The 22708-nt window shown below is 42.4% G+C and overlaps 1 protein-coding gene across 1 annotated transcript in view; it reads left to right on the top strand.

The window, feature by feature from the left end:
* Positions 1-22708, top strand: part of ATXN1 (ataxin 1) — a 371277-nt gene that overhangs the window by 87724 nt on the left and 260845 nt on the right. The window contains exon 5 of the mRNA XM_074575863.1: positions 14896-15005. The gene's annotated coding sequence lies outside the window, so the exon portion shown is untranslated. The remainder of the gene's footprint in view (positions 1-14895; positions 15006-22708) is intronic.

Below are 22708 nucleotides of genomic sequence, written 5' to 3'. Positions count from 1 at the left end.
TCAAGGTTAATCCTGTAAAATGTGAGGTATTATCTGTAAAAATAGAAGCAAGCTATTTCTCAGTTGTGTCCTAGCAGCATTCAAATCCCAGGCCGGACGAAATGGCTGGAGACCGATTTCTAACCAGTTGAAAAGGCTGGATGAGCTTGAGAGTACCATCTCTGCTTGGCCTAGTAAGCTGTACAGTGTTTTCCTACCCACGCAGCATGGTGGCTGCCCCGAGAAGTGACTGGAAGCACCTGTGTTGATTAAAGCAAAAGGCCCAAGCACTTCCCCAACGTGGGAGATCAGGCAATAAAATGGCGGGTATATCTCCAAAGCCGTTGATGACTAGTGCTTGCAAAGGCTTGAGCGAAACCTCGCCGTACGATGTAGCGGGATGGCATGAACTTGCTTCAGAATGAAAACACTTTTGATGTGGCCTTCTCGCTTGCTCACTGTGGCGAGGAGCGGGTCGTGAGCTGCCCTTTCGGCTGGGCTCCGCCATTTGGGTTGCGACAGGCCTTGGGCGGCGGTTGGAAGGGAAGGAGGCAGAGCGCCCTGCCTCTGACTTTGCACCACATGTTTCAGAGCGCGGTCGTTCGCTCTCACATTTTACAAAATCAATTTCCATTCTGTCATGGTATTTCACACATTCGCGTTCTGAATAAGTTAGAGAATATTCTACAACTTACAAAAATAACTTTAGTTTTAATTTTTCTTGTTACATGAAGAAACCTATCCATACTTTATCTGTTACAGATGGAAAAACTACATATGGAGAAGTCAGATCTATTAATTAGTTTATAGGCACAAAGTCCCCTTAAAGAGTGCCACAGATCCATGTGTTATTCTTAAGAGCTGTCTGAAGTACTTGCACTGAATAATTTATTTCAATTTAGCCCTGTTTCTGCTGTTAATTATCCAAGATCAGACTTTGCTTTTTGGGATTTTTGTTCTTGTTTTTTTTTTCTTCACCATTCTCCCCATTTACCTAAATTCACTGAAGTGCTCTCTGAATATATTTCAGCCTGCTGAGGTACTGAAACCATCAACACTCATCGACTGTGCTCTGTCTTTAAGGCGTGATAGGATGATTACTAACTTCTGTTGGTTTTAATCCTTCCGTCATTTAAATCCTTGGAGAATGAAGAAAAGGGGAGGAAAGTAGGAGAATCGTAAAATCAGCCACATGGGAACCCCGAACAGTATTACTTTTTATTTCATCTTTGAGGACTCTTCCAGGACCCTAGCTAAGAATCTGGCTCTGTTGTGCTAGGAAAAGACTGCCAAACAGCATCTTCCCGGCGTTGTGTAGCTCTCGTGTTGGAGAGGGTTAGGGACAGCTGGGCAGCAGCAGGTGGTGGGACCAGGGAGCCCTGATTTCCATGCTCAGTCCTGGTGACTATTCCCTGGATTGAGCAACTTCAGACTCCACTGTGGGATACTTTCAGCGGGTGAGACAAGAAGAGCCAGGGCAATAGTTTGGGAAAGAGTTGGGCAAACAGGGGTGAGGTAGAGAGCAGCAGTAGTCTGAGAGTTGTGGTTGTGGATTATTTTATGTGTGAGGTTTTAGTTGGCCTGTTTATAAAATAAAACCAGCAAAATGTATGGTCTGTTTAAACCTTTGTACAGAAATGCAGCAGGATAATGTAATCTTCACCTTCATTGAATTACTGTAAATTTTGCCTGCTAAATTAGAACTGTTCACCCTCTCTATGCAAAAATGCTTTTTCAGCATTTTTGGTGCATCTGCTATTGTGTGGTGTAGCTGCAGTAGCACTTATGGAAAAGCTATCCAGAAAAACTAAATTAAACTCTACTGAAATCTGTGGCTCTTTGTCACTGTATGTTTTATTTTTCTAACATTCCCGTGTGAAATATTGCCACCCCTGTATTAGACAATGTACGCACTGATGGGCACTCCCTATCCCAGAGTGCAGGGCCAGATCTGGTGAGGATCTGCAGGCAGCTGGGGATATTTGCTGTCATTCTCAAGGGCAAAGTGAAGTGACCGATGGGATTGTTGAGAGCACGGGTCGCAACTTTAGCTGTCAGAATGCCTTTTAAAATCTGTCCCTGATTCTAGATAGACAAGAAAAGCAAAGAGGACTGGAGAAAAATGTCCATAACTGTGTCTTTCCCAGAGGGCCTCAAAGGAGAAAGTGACTTTCCCAGAATTAGACAGAGAATCTGAAGCAGCGCTGGACTTTGAACCCAGATCTCTCAGTATGTTGTGGTGAAGACAGAGCATGGAAATGCTTTTGGACAATAAACGGCAAAAAGGGTCAAAAATCCAAAGTAATTCACAGCGGCGTGTAAGAAAATATTTGCAGACGCATCCTCTTACTCATTCTTCTCTGACAGTTAGTACTATGTGTTGCATTTGGGACTCTGTAATAGCTGAAGGATTTATTTAGCTATATATGATTTATTTATTTATTTAGGTAACTCCCTCTGGTACTATTTATGTAGTTGTGCATTTTCATATTCCAGTAAGTCAGTGAAATGCAATGCGCTGATGCACAATTAGAATGTAAGCAAACAAGCGTTGTGTTGGGCCCCACTTTTGTTGATTACGTCATGCTTTAATTAAGTTTTCCGTATGTCTTCATACCTCTTGCTGGACGTGAAGGCAGGCAGCAGGCTCTTAATACTGCTGCGATTTGGCACTGGGACTTCTGGGTTACTGCCAGTCCTTGTACACAAAGGCTGTGTTGATAGAGTTGTGATAAGGACTCAGGGGGAGATAAGGGTTATGCTTTGGCCCAATGGCTTGACCTTGCTCTTGTTGAGCCAACAGCAAGAGTCCTATTGATTTCAAAGCGAGTGGGACTCGTTAATACATTTTCATTCTTGAGCGCTGCTTGCAGGCAGATGGGAGGGACTGCTTGTGGTAATGCTGAGTGCAGTTTGTTGATATACAGGTGCCTGTTCTTGCGAGAATCAGTCCTTCTTTTGGCACGGCAGCTTTATGTATCCGTGTTTTGTGTGTGAACACAATGTTTGTCAGGCACTCGTTTGGCAATCCCAGAGACAGAAGTTCTCCGTGTGCTGGGTGTCTGTCTTGGTGGTGCTAATTTACAAGCTACGTTGCGATGCTTGCCTGTGTATCAGAAGGCAAGTCCGAGACACTGGTGAGTGTTCACCAAGCCTGTTAATCCTGTCAGGCTGTAGCCACACAGTTGAGTTTGGTATTCTCATCACCTAAATTCCTAAATGTACTTCTAAGGCACATTCCCTTCTAACGCAAGCTGCCCAAACATCTGTGGCGAGACTAAGGAAAACATGGAGAAAAAGACCCGAAGATGAATATTTCAGCAGAAACGTGGGAAGGAATGCAATGTAGCTCACGCAAAACCTTCTGTAGTGTATGCCATAAATTAACACAATATAAATTTATACATATTTACACCACATAGACTAAAATATATAAATCCTCAATACTCAGCCTTCTGTAGTAGGTGTAAGCAAGCAGTCCATATGTTTAGCTGATTTCTGGGGAGCTCTAGGGAACAAAATGTATCTTTGTGGAACTTTTGATATTAAGGAGATTATAAACTAGGATAATGAGTGCAGATCTCAAAATGCGTTGTCTTTTCTGCAGGCTGAAAACAAGCAGAAATCTCCTGATTTGCTATCTGAGGCTTTAATTCAGCCAGGTGCTAAAATACACATGTAAAATTTAAGAGCATGAATAGTCCTATTGATGTTGAAGGCCTAAAGAGCAATCCACCGCTCGTTGGATTTTCCTGACTTCAGGCTGCATGAGTCTGTTTTCCTCTTGAATTTGTGTACTTTCATTGCAAATACAAGCTTGTAACATCTCATTAGGTACCAGGTGTTTCCTTTTCCATCATTTTGCACTGACTATTCTAGACCAGTAACATGTTAGCCCCCTTATGTACCGCTGTGCAGTGGAGAATTGGATCTCTAACATTTGTTCTGTCTCTGCTTTTTTAAATAAGGAGAGAAAATGTTTTGATATGTTTAAAGTCTGGGACCTGGAGTCCAAATGTCAAGATTCTCTTCCCAACTATACCATCATTTACAGGGATTAAGGGGAACTGCATGATTCAGAAGCAATGTTTTGTGATTTCTACATCTGAAATGTTGGGAAAACTTCCATTTTTACAGAGGTGCTAAGAGAAGGAAAATGAAGGAGAATGAAGGAAAATGGGGAGAAGAAAATGGAAGAATTGTTTGTAAGTTTTGTGACAAACTGTCCTGGCACATGTTCTTTGGCACGAGGACAGTGGGGTTATTTTCAGCCTCTGATTTTGGCCACCTCCTCATACAGGCACCTATGATAGCCCAGATAGTGCCTGGTGAGGGAAAGAAGCCCTTCCAAAGTGCTGTAGAGTTTTCTGGTGCTGTTGTATCAGCATATTCTCCACCTCCCACCAAGGTCCTACTTCCCCAACCAGTAAAAAATGTCTCCAGAAGTATCTCATCAGCCCTGACATCTCCAAGGCGATGATCTACAAAGACATGCTTAGTGTGCATCAGCACAGAGGACTGCAGCCGAGGCTTAGTGGGGACCAAGGTCTTTGTGTATTTGTGATGACTGTGTCCTGCTCTGTGGCTCTACTCCTGGGAGAAACTCCTAGTAGAAATGTGAACAAATACCAGCAAAGATAGAAGAGGCTGGGCTCATGCCAGCCACTGTATGGTGCTAGTTCAAATTTTTTAAAATATCAAAAGCCGTGTTCATTAAGGGAAGAGACAGAACCTGACCTGCTGGGCCATCTCGAAAGGCATGCCAGTGTTTTCTGCAGCTGCATGGCTCCTTTGGCAGGGTGGCAAGCAGCAAGCTTCTCATCACCTGTGACTCTCTGCAGTCAGGGATGATGATCCAAGAGCAAGATGTCCCCCTCAGTCACTTCAGTCATAGAGGCAGACGATGGAGGGGATCCTCTTCATAGGTCAGAGCATCCTGCCCTGCCTTTCCTTCCAGGCCATGGAGAAGCCACGAAATGAGTGACCAACAAAGACTACCTTTCCAGCGTACCACAAGAATGCAGCCTTAGTGGGTGTCCTGGTGTGTCATCTCATCCTGATGGAGTGTAGGGTAACTGCAGAGAAGCAAAGGCAAATGGACTTTGATGTGGATGATACTGTGAGGAGTACCTGACAGCCAGAAGTTAAGCATCGATTAAATTCTGGGCCTTAAGGGAAAGCAGTAGTTGTGGAAGATCTCAATTTCCACCATTGCAGAAGATGAGCCATGGCCAGTATGCTGGAGAGAGTCACAAGCCTTTTTGTTTGTAAGTGCTAGGAGCCAGTGTCATTTCGCATTGCAACAAATCCAATTGTCTGGGTTGCTGGTGGCCAATCATAGCATATGTGATGACAGCACTGAGTGCTTGCCCCATCACCTCCCCAAATCCTTTTTTTAATTTATTTCCTACTTGTCTGTAGATAAGAACACATTGTTGGACCAATTTATTATGGCTGCACTGTCCGCACAAGCTGAGATGACAAAATGTACTCTCCCGACTGAGAGGACTTGTAGCTTGTTGGGACGAGGCTGGTGACACAGCAGAAGGGAAAACCAAAGTCCTTTTGCACAGACCTCTCCCCTCTTCTTTGCTTATACCCATTAGCTCAGTAAAGCACAAGACATTTCAACAGGGCTGCAAGAAATAAGGCTTGTAGTTGCCTCCCTCCTTTTGTCAGTGTTGAGAAAAGGCACAAACCATTTGCTCTTTCATGAAATATATGGGCACAGGACCTTTAACTGATCATTTTAGTTTTTCTGACTCTTTCTGTGGACATCAGTGCTTTGGTTTAACTGGGAAGGAATCAACTGGAGAGGTAGGAAGACAGTTCGTTCTGATCTTTTGTTTACTTTAGTTCATCATATCTGCAAATTTATATTGGGACAGCCTTGTGCTATCTGAGCAGTCCTCGTTTGGTGGCATCAGCTTTTGACCTCCAGTGACCACTTTTGCTAGCAGTTCCACAGACTTGGAAGTTCTTGCGAGGCAGAGATTTTATCGTTGCTGGTTGAACTAACGAGCTTGCTTTAATGTCAGAGCTTGAATGAGGCATGACTGCTAACCCATTTTGGTAAGAGACTGACCAATAGAAATCAATAAAGAATGCTTATTTACAAGTCATTTTATGAAGTCGGTGATAGGAGTGGATCAGTTTGACATATTGTGTCCAACTGGATGCAATCTCCTTGAAGAAAAGTGAGCAGCACCCAATGAAAATACAAAAGAGAAGGCTAATGTGGTATATCCTTTAAGTGTATTATGGCAAACCAGTTATTTCTTATGAAAGAAAAAAAGAAAGAGTTATCTTTGGTGTCACTCCAGGGATACTAATGGAGTCCCAGAGGAATTAATTTCAACCCTGCAGTCTGAAGAGTTATGCTTCCATCTGGCTATATACAGAGGTACTTAGTCTAAGTGTTCTCCTTACTGGAACAAACTCCCCTTGGAGTGCTTCCCATCTGGGCCATAGGGAGAACCCAACATGCAAGTGTGTCCCCATAAATGACACAGCATTAAGTGTCAAAGGATAAGACCCAGCAGAATTCAGAAACTCTCCCCCACATGCACTTTCCTTCTGCTCCCCATCCCTTGCCAAAAGCCAGTCACAAGTGCTTCAGCGTGACTCTGTTACCTGTGTTTTGTTACGATTTGCTGTTCAGTCCTGAGGGAAATTGGTAAGCAGCGTGAGTTTACATGGAAAAAATGTTTTTTACATTTTTCCTTTAGTTGAGTTCCTCCCCTTTGTTTTGCTCTGTACAATTATTACTGTATCGTTTAATTATATTGCCCTTTTTTATCCCTCAGTGCAGACCAAGCATGCTGAAAATGAAAGGCAGCATGTAACCTTCTGAAGTCGCTAATTGTAGTACTGCAGGTGAGCTGAATAACAGACGATTGTAAATTTTGGTCTGAAGTTCTTTGCTGTTTAAATTGGACAACAGCAGGAGAGAGAACAAAAGCTATTTCCTACCTGATGTTCTTGGAAACCCGTTCCCAGTTCTTCGTGGAGGACTGCTGCTGTACTTGAATATATTAAAATAGGGACACATGAATGACATTGATACTCTGCAGTGGAAATAGCTGAGCCTTTTGTAGTCTTTTTACCATTGCATGAGAGTTACGATAATCTGCTTCTCTCTCTAAATGGAAACCCTCCAGGGAAGTTTTGTGTACTCTAAATAGCATCCCTGTATGATCAGAAACTTGGCTTCATGTGCATGTAATGCATAATAGATAAAGATACAAGAATATAAATGCAGATTAGAGGTTATTCAGTCAAGGCAAGCACGTTTAGTGGCGGGGGCCGGGGGGGGACATTATAAAAACGTCAAACAATACAGCATTGCTGCTACCCTTTCTGGCAAATCTCCATATTTTGCCAAAATGTTGTTATCATTCTGAGCAGCAAACGGAATCTGTCTCATAAGCACCTATGTCTAAACCATTTACTCTCCTTATATGTATGCTCAGCAGATAATCACGTTCACTTTTCTCTAGCCTTGTTGCATTGAATTTCATGTAGCTATTTTGAAGTGATCTCAGTGCTGAAAATAGTCTGCCAACAGAGATGGATACAGACTTTCAGAAGAATACTTACATCTTCAAAACAATGCATGAACAATCATTGATTAAACCCATTAGCAGCACTGGGATACAAATAAGTAGCATTACTCTGTTTTCTGTAGTCACTTTGACAGAGAAAAGGCCCTCAGTTTAGCCTCAGCACAAAGAGATAACGCCTCAGCTTTGACTTCAGCAGGGCCAGTGGCTTCTTAGTTGGATAAATAAACTTTTTTTTTCTGGTTGTTCAAGAGATGATCAGAGAATTAACTTTGCATTGGGGTTGTCTACATGAAAAAAGCTAGTGTGCATGACGCTGAGATGACAGCATGTGGACTAATTCTTTGTGTAAGTGCTCTGACAATTACCTTTTTAGTGGTGAGATGATGACCCCAAACTGATGCTCTTGCAGAAGCATCGCTGTCATCTTACTGCTACTACTTCTGTCTTTTTGTGAAAGGGAGTTTTCTTTTTGTTTCTGTAAACTGTATGACAAGAATCAACTAGGTACTTTCTGTATGGCCGTGAACATACTGTAGTGAATATGGAGGAATAAAAGTAACTTCCTCTGCTTAGGTGAAAATTATGGTAGTTATTCAAGAAACAGGGGAGGGGGAAGAGGCTTGCTTGTTACTATCCTTCAACACTTCCTGACCCAGTTGACATTTTAGAGGGAACAGGTGGTTACAAGAAGGAACCCCTTCCTATTTCTGGGTGAGAGGCTCTGTCTGTAATAGAAAAAGAAGTTCTTTTATGACCAATTGCAAGGGAACACATTTCCATTCCTGCAGCAACAGCAGACGGATGTGTTTTGTTTGACCCTGAGTACATGATATGGATTCAGGCAAGTAGTGATCTTGACAGTATTGTCTAGGGAAATCTCACACTGAGCTCCTGTTATGAAATCCTAAGCCTGGAAAAGCGCAAGTCCCGGCAAAAAGTGTAACCAAGGACCTGCCTGTATGTGCACAGTGGGCCGGCTGCAGAGAGGTATATAAGTTGCTTTGAGTTTTCTCTGTTTAGAAAACTTCTGTAGTTTGTAATCTCAAGAAGTCTGCTTTCTCTCAGTTGAAATTCTTTTTGGCTTTGTTGGGGAGCTTGCTGCAAGAGAAGACCTAGGCATGTCCACCTCAGAGCTTTGTCCAAATCAGGATCTCATCACAGACTGAATTTCAGATTTTCCTCCATTCTGTAAGAGGCTTTGAATTCCTATTTTTTTTTTACCAGTGCTACCATGCTATTAGGCATTGCTGGGTGAAGGGGTACGTTCGTTATCTTTTCCAAATTTGCATAAACAGCCTTTGGTGGAGCAAGAACAGAAACTTAAACACACATCCCTTGGCACCTGAGCCACTGGCTAAGCTGTCGGTCTGTCCTCTAGTCCCAATAAGCAGTTAAATGTTTTTAAGTAGCTAAACCAAGAGGCTTCAGGAGAGCTCCAGATTCTGCTACCTGGAGCAGAGGCAGAGAATTGAACTGGTGGGAGATTAAAGCAACCTGATAGTTAGGGCCCTTCTCTGCAAGGGGGGAAGTACCTAGGTTCCTCTGCTAGTGAATGCTTATTTGTGCAAAGTAGAGGAGAGTTTGAGGGTACCCCAGCACAGTGGCAACAGCTGGGAGGATAGTGGCAAAGGGATGCTCCCAAACATGGGATCTGTTGTTCTTAGCCAGACAAATGCATTATCCAGATTGCTTGGGTAGTTTATAAATGGGGTAATTATGAGTAACTTTCCTGAATAGTTTACCCAAATAAGATACCCATTGCTAGATGAAACTAGCTGGTGAGCTCAACATACATTTGCAAATACTTGGGAATAGTGCAAGCTGCATTCATTGGTGAATTGGATACTTGCTGAATTCCCTGCCTAATTCAGGTCCCATCTCACTTTATGATAATTTTGTGCATGGTAATATTTTGCCCTTCTCCTTCAAAGCAGTTGAAAAATGAAGACAAGAATCCAGAATGGCCTTTAAGGCCCTTCATACATGCAGAGCCTATTGCCACCGCATCTGGGAGGCCAAGTTCTGCCTTCAACCACAGTTCTTTCTGGCCTCTATAGGAGTCTAGGACTTGTATCTTGGAGAAGAATTTACCAGTGAATAACCACCTCAGTCATGCCCCCTGAGGTTACATAGATGTAGGCACCATAAATTATGTCTTCATAGAAAACCAGGAGCAGACAGATGAATGCTAGCTGGATTCACCACCCAGAGAGGCAGGACAAGAGTAGGGTAAGTTCCAGTTAAGAGGCTCTTGGCACCAGCACAGTCTTGAATGATGAATTCAATTATGGAAGCAGGGTTTAATCATACGAGTGTAATCACCGTGTGCTTAAATCGATTTTGAAGGTAGAACTTTAGCTTCTAGGTCTTGTTGGAAATTTTCTAAAGAACCTACCACTCTGAGCTACTGCCAGTTTGTCTATTGTGTGCATATACAAAAATCTCATTTTGAATCTCGATAAGCTCTTGGCTTTAATAACGTCTCAAGACTGCAAGTTTCATAGCTTATTTATCATGCACTGAATAAAAAAAAATTCCTTTTGTTGTTGGTAAATTCACTGCCTTTCAGTTTCCTTGAGTATCAGCTTGCTTTGTATTGTCTGAGCAGATAAAGGGGAACACCCCACTTAACCTCTCAACATCATTCTCTGCTCCCTTTTCAAGTAATTTTTGTATGCCTGTAATACTGTATAACTAGTATAAATGCTACCTTTTAAGAGAAAATAATGCAATCTCTCAGTATCCATATAATGAACTATCTCTGTTACATTCCACTGCCTAATAGCGTTGTGGTTTTCTCCATTGAGGGATGCCTTATTCCATCGTTCTGACAAACTGCTGTTTTCTTGTAGCAAAATTGTTCAACATAGTGTTTTTACTGTTTTGTCAATAAGCAAAGGAAATAAAAACCTTATGGGATTTGAACATGAACATTCACACTCCGTATGTGAGCAGCGTTTGAATTGGAGTGTGGTGGGGAAGCAGAGCGTAGTATGCAACCTGTTTACTGAAGCACGTGCCAGCAAGTGAGATTTCATTCCCATTTGCTAGGATCTCACTTCGGGCCCATTTTCTCTCTCCTTTCCTTTCCACTGCTCCTTCACAGGATCTGATACTAGCAGCTTTTCTGTTTTAATTGCTGTTTTCAGACTGAAATCTTTTTTTTTTTTTTTTTTTTTATGTGCTCATCCTAACAGTGGACTTACAAGATGAAATTATGTGGTATCTGCTGTAGCAAAATGTTTCTAGTAGGACCTGCCGTTCCCTGGGGCATTGTCAGGCAACTGGGAGCTCAGTAGAAGGAAAAAGTGGATCTGTCTATGAGCAGATCTCTCTGAATTGGGATCTCTCTGAATTTAGGCCATGTCTACAACCAAATTTCAGCTTTTTGATGATGAATTAATGAATGGTATAAAAGCGTGACTTGAATGGAGCTACTTATTTTTTTCTAATCACACGAAGAGACAACTGAATGCAGGAAATTTGAAGCTGATTTAAGCGACGCAGCCTTATATAATACATCTTAAGGCTGTGGAAGGCATTGCCACAAGCTGTCTACAGATGCTTCTGAGGATGAAAAGACCATCCAGAACTGTTTTAGATAAGATTCAAACTGTTTCAGAGGACCGTGAGTTCAAAATGGAATAAGCCTTTCATTGATTAGCCACTGTTCCTATGCACTAATTAATCATTAACTGACCACTTCAGGTAATATTGCATACTTGTTTCTGGCCACTCATTGGAAGCATGAATAAAATTAATTTTATGCCAGTTCTCTGATATGATGCCGCAATTTCTGTGTTTGCTATCAATTGTGAGTTTAGACAGGTTCAAATTATGTTAATTAGTCTATTTTGATGTCAGTGTTCCCTATCTGTTGAGGCTGACACAGCTCCACCCACCTATTAATGAATATGTTAATTAAATCCTATTAGGCACCTAACTATGGCTCCAGAGCCAGGGAAATAGTGACAGCTGATGGCCCTTCGGGGTACAAATGGTTTCTCACTATGATCAATATTCTCCACTGCTGAAAATGCTCCTTATTTTTTTGGACTTCCACTCGCTTAACTCTCCTTCCGGCGGTTGTTTACGGTACTGAAAGTGCAAGCGAGAGTTCAAACAGGGTAGCCTTAAAAGCTGCCTTAATGACATCTGTAGAAAAATCATCTAGCTCAGCTTTCATCTTCAGACAGAAGGTCAGAGTTCACAGATTTTGTTGTTAGGCGGCTTCCATTTCGACCCCCGCCCCATCTAGCCAGTGGGTTAAAAGGCTGCTTAAAGTACCCAGTTTCTTTCTTGATGCATCAGAAGTCCCAGATACCCGAGGGATCAAGAAAAGTACAAAACCAATGTTTCGGCGCTCTCAGTTCCAGATGGATCCGTTTTCTAATGCTGCTTATTTCAACTTCATGGGTGGAACAAGCCCTGTTTGGAAGCAGTGTTTTATGCTTGGCTCGGAGAGGGACAGGCAGGGTTTGGGGTTAACGCGGTTCCATCGAGAGACTTCTGGGTGGGCTTTGGCTTAGCACACCACAGGCGCGCTCACAGCCAGTAGAAGGTGGGTAATCCTTTGGGTTGCCGCCTCTCCAGCCACATGGTCCTGTTTCTGCTGGGCAGAGCTGCATTCCCTCTGACTGGAAGAAGCATGCAAAAGGTTGTGAGGTGGTGCAGGGAAAGGAGGCCGTAGCACACATCATTTTCCCCTTTCACCAAAGTCACAAAAGCCAATATAGCCAGAGCAGGATGGGCATCATTCTGACCAGAAGCTGTGTGTGGGAATCTTACATCATAGCATCTAAGTCTTCGGTGATCTCATGGAAAAGTTTCCCAACATATTCATATGAGTTGGACTCAGAATTTCTGTTTTCAGAGAAGTCTTTGGTACACTGGAGTTGAAGACCCACTGACAGAGAGATGTAAACTAAATTTTTATCCCTGTTACAACAAATCTGGTTTTTCAAGAATACTGCACACGCAATACAGAGCTCCGGTAACTTCATCTCTAGGAACCCCTATGTAAAGTCGCACACACGCCATGTGTAGCAAACCAGCCTCACCCACCTGTGGGTCTCAGAATGCTTCTCTCTGCTTTATGCTTCCTTCATGCACTCAGTTTTTAATACCTATTAAGACTCTAAATTTGTATAGCTGTGAAAAAGTCTATGGAGCTTTCTCAGGACTTATTGCTGTATGACTGGGATATTCTGGCACAAGTGAGAAACATACCTTCAAAATGGTATTTGTAGGAGATATAAAATAGTTTTCCTGGATGTTCCTCTATAGGAAAGTTGTAGGACTGGCAGCACTGCAGTTGTTTACTCATTACAAGCTACACTACTTGACTGTGTTTAGTGTTGGTCAGTATTAGCCTGAAGCAACCACTCTGTCATGGGAGAAGAGGTGTTAATTCCTTTTCTGTGCCGCAGCAGCCCAGGCTTTGAACAAAGACACTGTGTACACTGAACTGTGGAAGCTTACAGGCTTCTAATTAGATATTACACTATTGACAGTGATTTGTGGGGGAGGGGTTTGTTATCTGGTTCAGATGAAACCAACCTGTAAATGCAAAAGTTAATTGGTGACTGAGAAAAGGACCCAGATATGTGAGTTTTTAAAATGTTTTGGTGGACCTGATGGACACAGGAGTTTTGGTCATTTTGTGTAGAGCTGACCTTATGTCTGAACTGACAGCTAAAGGCGAAGGAGCTGCAGATCCATAGTTACTCCAACATGAAATAAGAAAAATGATTCATTCAGGACACTTGGAAGCCAAGGAGTGCCAGTGAAAGAAGCCAGGCTTTCTTGGCTGATGTAGGCGTATTAATCGAGGAAGATATGTTTGCTTTAGGGCATGACTAGTCAAACTTCAAGCAACACATGATTTCTCATTTGGAGGAGAGAAGGGACGGCATTAAACATTTTCACAGAGGACAATGGAAACCCTTATACCTGTTTCAGACCGCTGCGGTATTGTTTAGAGCAGGGAAACTTAAAGACCTTGTTATATCTATATACTCTTGATGTTAATCTCTGGGGCATTCCCTGCGGGAGATACCTTTAGTGCCAAGGAGGAGGGAGTGATTTCAAGATTTTGGCTAAATAGACCTATCTGGGCAAAGAGACTGGAAAAGGACAGAGGATGAGATGTTTGCAGTACTAGGAGGAGCATGGAGCCTGGGAGTCTCGTGTGGATTACAGCAGAAATAGGACTTTAATTATCCGGCAAATATGTGGGCAAAAATTGTAATACTTTGTGGTTAAAACAGCAAAGCAGAATGGAAGAAAACTGTATGTTGCTCTTTAGAGAAACTGGTGGGATGGCGTAGTTTCCTTACATACTGATCAGTTCTTGTTTAGGTTCAGATTTTGCCTTAAGATGCATTTAAAGCAAAAGGCATCAGTCAGGCTGTGGCGTTGAGTCAAGAAAGATGCAGCAGTCTGAATACCTGAGCAAGGACTTCAACGTTTGACCTTTTCTTCAGGAGAGGAAGAGAATGAGTGAATATAGATCAGGTGACCAGCAGCAGCCAAGCATTGCCAAAGCCAAATTATACGCGGTGGGAATCTACCTGATAAAGAAAGGCTGTAGCGCACTATTTGTACATAGCATAGAATCTCACAAAGGCAAATGTTAATTCACTTGGTTATTTTTTTTATTGTGACTAAGAAGTTCCAGACCAGCTGATGGCTCTGTTCACAGAGACAGTTTTACAATACCTCTGACCACATTTGAAGTTTTTTAAAAGAATGCATATAAAATCCTAGAGACATGTCCAGTCATTGCATTTTTCATGTGGGGTAAGTTGTAAAGCCAGAAAAGGGTGAAATTGTTAAGATGTTCCAAACTGAATAATAAAAATATTCTGAAAGAGAGATCTGTATTAACCGAGAACGTGAGAATTTTCATTTCCATCTATAAGGATGTGTGGATATTCTCCATATCCAGTTTTGTATGTCCTGTTGAATCAGCTGTGTAGGCAGTTATATCTTGGAGAAGTTCTTTGTAATGCGTTTCTCTTTGCAGCCAATCTTATATCCTTAATGAAGTCTTCTAAAAGGGAAAGAAGAATTTGAGATGAATGAAAAGAGCTGCTCAGCCCCTTCTGTATAAGAAGTCGTCTATAACATACTCCCCGTGTGTGGCTCATCCTGTAAAATACGGCTGTTGTAAAAACTGTGTTTGCATCAGATAATCCAATAATCCACCTATTCTGAAAAGAGTTGCTGTGAGATTTTTAACAGAGATGTTGGTATGAGTCTTGAAGAGGAGATTCAGGCAAAAGATTGTCAGATGCTAAGGGTGCTCATGTTGAAAACAAAACCTGTATTTTGTGTCTCTCTCTTTTAGATTCGGCAAAAAGTTTGGATGCACGCAAAACTGCAGAGTCTTTGTAAATTTATCGTCTTGAGTCTTGGAGCTTCTGTTCAACAAAAAGCCAGATTTATACGCGTATAGAGGTAGGTCAGAATCATTTTTGTGACTTCTTTGGAGTGTGTCTGGGAATCCGGGTGGTGAGACTCTCCAAAGCCCTTAAAGAAGTATTTATTAGTAAGGAAAGCAACATTTCCAAATGGAATGAGTTATGCTCCATTTCTCTTTGTCTCCAGAAACCACTTCCTTTCCTGAAAGCATCAAAACAGCCAAAAGGCACTAGTGACCAAACAACATAATTACAAGTAGAAATAATTACACAAATTAGCCTTCTGAGACCAGTTGTAGACATGAGGAATACATTTGAAGTTAAGGTCTATATTCCCAAAGTTCGGATATGTTTGAGTTTCTGGTTTTGGCATAGGCTTGTCCTACTTCCAACTAACTAGTTTGCTGGTGTTTTCTTTGGATATTTTTCCTGAGTGGGCTTTTTCACTGTGACTCATGCAGGATAAAGCAACTAGTTTGGAGTCTGTGAAAGCAGGCTTCCGGAAGAGTACCAAGTCAAACTGTATAAATCCTAGACATACTAAAGGCCTGTTGTCTTTGAAGACCCATATAGCCATTCTCCAGATGGAGCAGTGCCTGCAACTCACAATCAATTCTTTTTTTTTTTCCTTTTTTTTTTTGTGGTCCAATTAGCGAATATATTGTGTGCGTTGCAGAGGAGCGCTGGTTGGAAAAGAACTGGGAGAAATGCGGTTCAGTGGTTAAACGAGAAATTAATCAGGAAGGTGGGAAAACTGAATTTTTTTAAAAAATCCCATTGAAGCGATTTTGAGTTGTTGGGGTTTTTCTTTTTTCAGTTAGCAGGAGAAATTTATGGTGGCAGGCGGAACGACCTCATAAATGAACATTTTATTGCTGGGCAAAATGGAGTCATTCCATTAGCTTCTGATGCGCTGGCCTGACTTTGTGTTATTCTAAATGGTGAACACCATACCAAAACTTTTTTCAGGCCTTTTCGTTGTTAGGTAGGGATCGGATATGCCTCTCAGTTGTTTCATCAAGAAAATATTACTGATGTTTTAAATTTTCACTTACAACTAAGTAGCTGCTAGGCTTCGGTCCTGCTATAAGCATCTCTTAAATTTACTAATGAGATGCTAAAACACAGAATCAAATTACATTTAGGTAATGTGGTTTTGGGGAGGAAAAATGTGTTTGCTTTTATTAATAATATATTGATGTATCGTTTGTAGCCAAGCAAAGGCTGTAGAAAACATTGGTGATTTTATTGCACTCTGCCTCCAAACCCACCAATGACGTAGCCATTAGGCTATGAAATTTCCCCTTTATTTTGAAAATATATCATCCCCCTCTCACTGAGCATGGGATAATCAGGAGTGTCATGGTTTCTGCATTTGTTGGAATTCTCATCATTTTGGGAAGCCCCCTGCTAGTTACTTGAAGGCCTTCTAGCAGTGCATGTCCACTGGAGGAAGAGACCACACCAGTTGGAAGCGATCCTTGGAGTCTTTGTTGCATTCTCCTTAAAGCTTGTGCCATCTGGGACTGTGCAACAGGGGGAGAAAAGCACTGATTTTAAAAGTGGGGGGAAAAAAAGACAATTTCTAGGTCTCATCATTCTGGTGAAAAAGCACTGAAATGTAATGACCCTGAGGCTTTTGCAGGGGGCAAAACGTCAAGAACTTGAAAAAAGCCCCAAACCTCTCCTGATTTAAACCAGTCTCATTATTTGAGGCAGAGTGTAGCTCATGATTGTTGAGTGCTTCAGATTAGTCGTTCTGAGGTTTTCTAGGTTATATTTTTTGGTTGTATTTATGTGATGAAATACTGTATAGTTTGTTGGGGCTTTTGGAGGTGGGAGGGTTGTGTTGTTTACATGCCGTGGATTGATTTCGAACAGTTTCCCAGAGAATATTCAATATCCGAAATTTCAGCTGGCTTGATTAGCTGTGAATGCTTGCATATGCTGCGTGGCATTGTTCCAGTGCCTGGATTCAATGAGCATAACAACTTTGGCAGTCCAGATTTTGTAAAGTACTCATGGCGTCTGGAAGGCACCAGGTTCCTTCAGCTCCTATTGGCAAAGACAGAGGGATAGGTCCTGTTCAGGGGCCTGGATGGAAGAGGATATAAGGAAACTAATGACGCTTCCCTCTTCTTTCTCAGGTAGCTGTACAAGCTCTCCCAAATACAGGTTCTTTTATGGCCTGGGGAATACCTTCAGCAGCAAAAGGGGTTGGTCCTGCCACTCGCTGCTTTTTTCCAGGGCTTACTCAGCTGTCAGAGGTGATGCTCTAAGTGAATTTAAGCAATGGGAAGGGGTGGAACTAGGGAGAAATGCTATAATAAACACAGTACACTTCTGCAGATAGAGATTATACTTCAAACCCTTTAAGCACATGTTATTCTTTGAACACAGAGGGCTGCATTTGTTTAATTTTTTTACTGTCACACTTCGGTGTGATTGGCAGCATATCTCGTGAGAAGAGTGTGAGAGAATAACAGCCAGGGAGAGGTTTGGTGGGTCAGAAGAGTAGGCAAGTAAAGCTGTCCAGCATATGGAAGTCTGCGGTGTCACAGCACGCAGCCTGGGACGGGCTCTGCTGTCTTGACTTCCCAGAAATCGAAAAATCAGTGTCATTCCTTCAGTCCAACCAAACAGACGTTTGGCCCAGACGGATGGGACCTAACCATTGTAATCAGACTATTTGTGGATGTATTTTCTTTTTTAGGGGTTACAAGCGTATGTGTTGAGACAGGGTCTAAATGGCAAGTAAATGTGCTCTAAGAGGGGGCAACCGAGAGCTTCTTATTAGAATCCACAATGTTCTCCTTATTTCAGTGCAGAGCTAGCTGCATTTTCTTTTGTTCTTTCAACAGGTTAGTAATTACTGTTGCAGTAATTAGGCTTGATGGAGAGTATATAAGACGATAAATGGTTATTCTGTGCAGTAGTGGGGGATATTTGGTGCCAAGCTTATTATTTTCAGTCAAAGCTAATTATCTCTATTATAATACATGACTCTCTTTCTTGAATTATGAGTGGGAAACTGCTGAATAGATTTTTTTTTTTTTCAAAGTGCCCTGAACCATGGAGAGAAATGAAAATTAAAAACAATGAAAAGCTTGTTAGACAATGAGAAGACTCATCTGTAAAGCTATTTCTGACAGATTTTTTTTTTTTCCTCTCTCTCATCTCCGGTTATATAAATATCAAATGCTTATCACGAAATGAATTGTTGCATTACGCATGGTAGGGGTATAAAAGTTCAGTTCAGAGATCAGAGACACCGCCTGGAATCCGGTGGATGGCCAGCAGTGAGCTGCGTAGGGTGCGATGGCGCTGGCCGCAGGGAGCGGCGATGCTGCTGACCCTGCCACGCAGCTGCGCTGTGCCCGCAGCCTGGCCCATCTCCAAAATAGTGAGGGGATCAAGGGATTTACAGATGTTCCTCTCAAGCGCCTTTGAAAAATATTGGCTGCCCAGAATAGGCATCTGTTTCGCTTGTATTTAGGGCCTGCCCTGGAAATTTGGACAGGGAAGCAATGTCAGAAGGGATTATACCCTCTGGCTGGCTCACCTCGAGTGATAAGGTCAGCAGAGGGAGCGCGACTTTGATTAGTCGGGTTTGTCTACTCTGCAGATGCTACCTCATCGTTTATTAATAATGCTGTCATCCCTTCCTCCGCTTACATCATGGTTTCAATTTGTAGCGGTGACAGGGCTGATCACCTTTCGAGTCTCGGCCGGCTCACGCCGTACCCTGGGTTTGCTTTGCCCCATGCGTCTGAATCACGCTGTAACTTGACTCTCTGACTGGTGAAACACGTAGTAGCGCAGCACTTCACTGCCAGCCATGCCGGCCGCAGCTCAGCCCCGACCTCACCCCTGAATCTCCTTTCCGCGGGAATCGGGGTGGGAGGAGGTGGTGCACGACCACGCTTCGTCTTGACATGCCGACAGCCTCTGCTGGCGTGGGCAGCGGGGACCCGAGAGATGGGAATCGCTCCCGGGCTCCGTCCCTGCTCGCGAAGCGGTCACTGAAATACCCTTATCGGGCCCTGTAGGGTGATTGATGGGGCAATGGGAAAGGCAGCTGTTTGCTGTTGAATGTAAATACTCCTGTGCTTAGGAAGGCGCGAGGTGGGGGGAAGCTTCTGCTGCTTCCTTCTTTCCATATATATTTTTCCTGATTTTTAAAAATTGTGATTTTTAGTTGAATTTAACTCCCTACAGAAGAGAATCAGTAAAGCTTTCCTGCGTGTTTACAAGGCAGCTTTCCTTAGAAATTCCGTGGAGTGCATTTCCATGTGCTACACAACAGATGTTTGAAGCTGATCAGTGTCATGTGTTGCATTTTGCGGTACTTTAATACGTGCTTTTGAGAGATAAGCAGTACAAAGAGGAACCGAGTTACTAAGATGGATAAAATTTTCACAGCGCTAGTATTTGCCTGTCTTTGGTTACTGACAGTAAAACCACATCAAACTATCACTGCGCTGCTTATCTGCAGTCTGTGCTAAAAGTCGCTTGACTCCCGTCGGAAATTCCATCCTTTACCTTCACACTAATTTTTCCAGCAGTCCTTTGCACCACACAAAAGCTCTGTTTATACCTCTCCAAATCAGATTTTCTCAGTTTTCTCTGGTACTGCTGTTCTTATACAGAGGTGATGTAAGTGGTCTGCTATTTTGATGACATAGGTATTATTTATTTAAATTTATGGTGCAATACAAATTATCTTTCTCAATTTAAGCCTGATCTTGTGAACTCTGTACAGGGAACTTACCCTGGAGATCATTTCTAAGTCTGATATTAAGTTCATCACTGTACTGTCCCAAATCGTAGTTCAGGTTGGTGATGGTGTTTCAAGAGCTGCCTCTCAGGGGTGACTAAGCAGAGCCATAGCAAAGATACCTTACTAATTCCAATTCCTGCGGTCACTGAAAGTCCAATGTGATGAAAATGAAAGGTGTTTTCCACCAAACTGCTTATAGATCCTATTAGGCAATAGCCATGTATTCAATAAGAGTGGCAGACAATTAAAAAAAAATAATAAAAGCAGACGCTATTCAAAGGTGTTATTTCAGATTTTTTCATAATGTCATTGTCAATTAAGGTAGTCACTGGGTGAGGAAGAGTTCACATGTATTAGCAGTTGATAATGGTTATTTGCATGAAACAGGATTGTAAGATAGGGCCCTAGACTAGTTGTAGGCTAATAGAAGCTGTGTAAGGGCTACCAAGAAGCAATAATATGTAAAGTTAAGGCAACACATTCAAATACTTTAGATTGCATCTAAATAGGGATATTAAAATATTTCTCTGAGATGCAGGAGAAGCATAAGCCTCTTGACTTTCACAAGGCAAATATACCTATAGCTCAAATAAATGACAATAGAGACAGTTTTCACATAATCAAATCAAATGTGTATCACACACTCCTTCGTTCCTTGGTCTGAGAATTCAAAATTTAGTAGCTAACAAGTAAATATCGTAAAACATAGCATTAGCTGATTAGATCTGGCAAGAAGCAAAACTCCAGACTAGAAACGTGCAGTACCAGAGAGCAGGAAAATCCATTAAACATACACAACAGTAACTCATAACGATAATCTTGTATAGATGTGTCTGTAAACTATAACTCAAAAAGCCAAACTAACCCATTTACAGCCGCAGACATCTCAACAGAATAGCTTTAGATGCTGTTAGCCTGTTTTTGTTTTATATCTCTTTTTCATAGCTGCAACTTAACTGTTTTAAAGTGTATCTCTGTGGGAATTGATGGGTTTTATTATGTACATTTCTGTACTATAAGAACGAGAATGATCGATTTTGTTTATGCTGGTTGTTGTTTGTTTGGCTGCGTGACAAGGTTGCTATCAACAGAAGGGATGAAGCATGAGGTAATGACTACAACTTAAATGAGAACGCTTGTCATACCTGCTTTTTGCTTAGAGTGATCAGCAAGTATCAGGGCATAGTCAAATGCCATGTGTGTTTTCTTTCATGTTTACAAACTGGCAAGTCTAATGGAAGGTAATCTTTGACATTTCTTAACAGTCTCCTTCACCCCTGAAATCAAAGCTACTAGTATTGTGCTAAATTACTTAGGATGTACTGAGAGTTTAAGAGAAACGTCCTGTGAACTAAGCACAGAGACCATTTCTTATAAAAGGATTTTAATTTTTTTAATTTATTTATAATCTGGAAGAAATTAAAGTTCAGCCTTCTACGTATTCCCCTTGGTGAAGCCATGCTGACTACTCCTGATGATTTGCTTGTCCTGAATGTGCCTGGAAATGGTCTCCAGGATTAGCTGCTCCATCACCTTCTCAGGCTCAAAGTGAGGCTGACCAGCCTGTAGTTCTTTCGGTGCTCCTTCTTGACCTTCTTGAAGACAGGAGTGACATTTGCTTTCCCCCCGTCTTTGGGCACTTCTCCCAGTCATCGTGATTGGACAAAGATAATTATTGAGCATGGTCTTGCAATGACATCTGCCAGCTCCCTCAGCACTCATATGTGCATCCTGTCGTAGCCCGTGGACCAGTTTTATATGTCCAGTTTGCTTAAGCATTCCCTGACCTGATCCTCTTCCAGCAAGGGTACATCTTTGTTGTTCCAGCCTTTCCCCCTGGTCTCTTGGACCTGGGATTCCTGAAGGCCGGTCTTGTTCTGAGACAAAGGCAGCATTCAGTACTTCAGCCTTTCCCACGTCCTGTATCACCAGGTCCCCAGTCTTGTAAAAAATAGGCCCACATTTTCCCTAGCTCTCCTTTTGTCACCTATGTACTTACAGAAACCCTTCTTGTTGCCTTTGACATCCCTCACTAGTTTCAGTTGCATTTGGGCTTTGTCTTTCCTAGCTTTGTCCCCCAGATGTTCGGAAAATGTCTTCGTATTCCTCCCAGGTTACCCATTCTTGCCTCCACCCTCTGTATGCTTCCTTTTTTGTGTTTGAGTTGGGCTAGGACCTATTTGTTCATCCACACAGGCCTTCTGGCATTTTTGGAAATCGTTGGGGTGGGCCACTCTTGAGCTTGGAGGAAATGATCCTTGAATATTATCCAGCTTTCTTGGGCCCCCCTTCCCTCTAGGGCCTTATCCCATGGGACTTCTCTGAGCAGATCTTTGAAGACGCCATCTTGAAGATCCACCATCTCATGGGCTCTTCAGCCAAGTCTGACTTTGATCTTCACATCCCCAATGAGCCCCTCTTTGTTGGTGAGTATGACGTCCAGCAGAGCATTTCTCTTCATTGGCTCTTCTATCACTTGGGGGAGGAAGTTGTCATTCATGCTCTCCCGGAACCTCCTGGATTACTTACTGTCCTGCAGTGTTGTCCCTCCAGCAGATATTGGGGTGGTTGAAGTCCCTCATGAGGACCAGGGCCTGCAAATGTGATGATACTGTATAAAGTTGCTTATACTGCTAGGGCAATCCGATGAGGGAAAGGTGCTATACTGATGACAGAGAATATTTATGTTAGTCCAGAACTGTGGAAACATGTTCTGTCTTGCATATTGCTCTGCCATCTGAAAAGGCTACTACTAATATCCCTCTCCTAGCTGGAGACTTATTACCCACACTAGAGATTACTGTCCCCTCTGACCTGTGGCTCAGCATCATGGGGGCACTCATAAACCTGCTGAAGTCTCGTAAACCCATTCAAGTCAGGATAAACTGAGTGAACACAGACTAAATATTGAAGCACCTTAAGTCAACTTCACTCATTTTGCCTGAAGCACACTCCCTCAT

Source organism: Larus michahellis, chromosome 2 (genome assembly GCF_964199755.1).
Source record: "Larus michahellis chromosome 2, bLarMic1.1, whole genome shotgun sequence".
NCBI lineage: Eukaryota > Metazoa > Chordata > Aves > Charadriiformes > Laridae > Larus > Larus michahellis.
The sequence above is the reverse complement of the archived record's forward strand: the minus strand, read 5'-3'. Positions and strand labels throughout refer to the sequence as shown.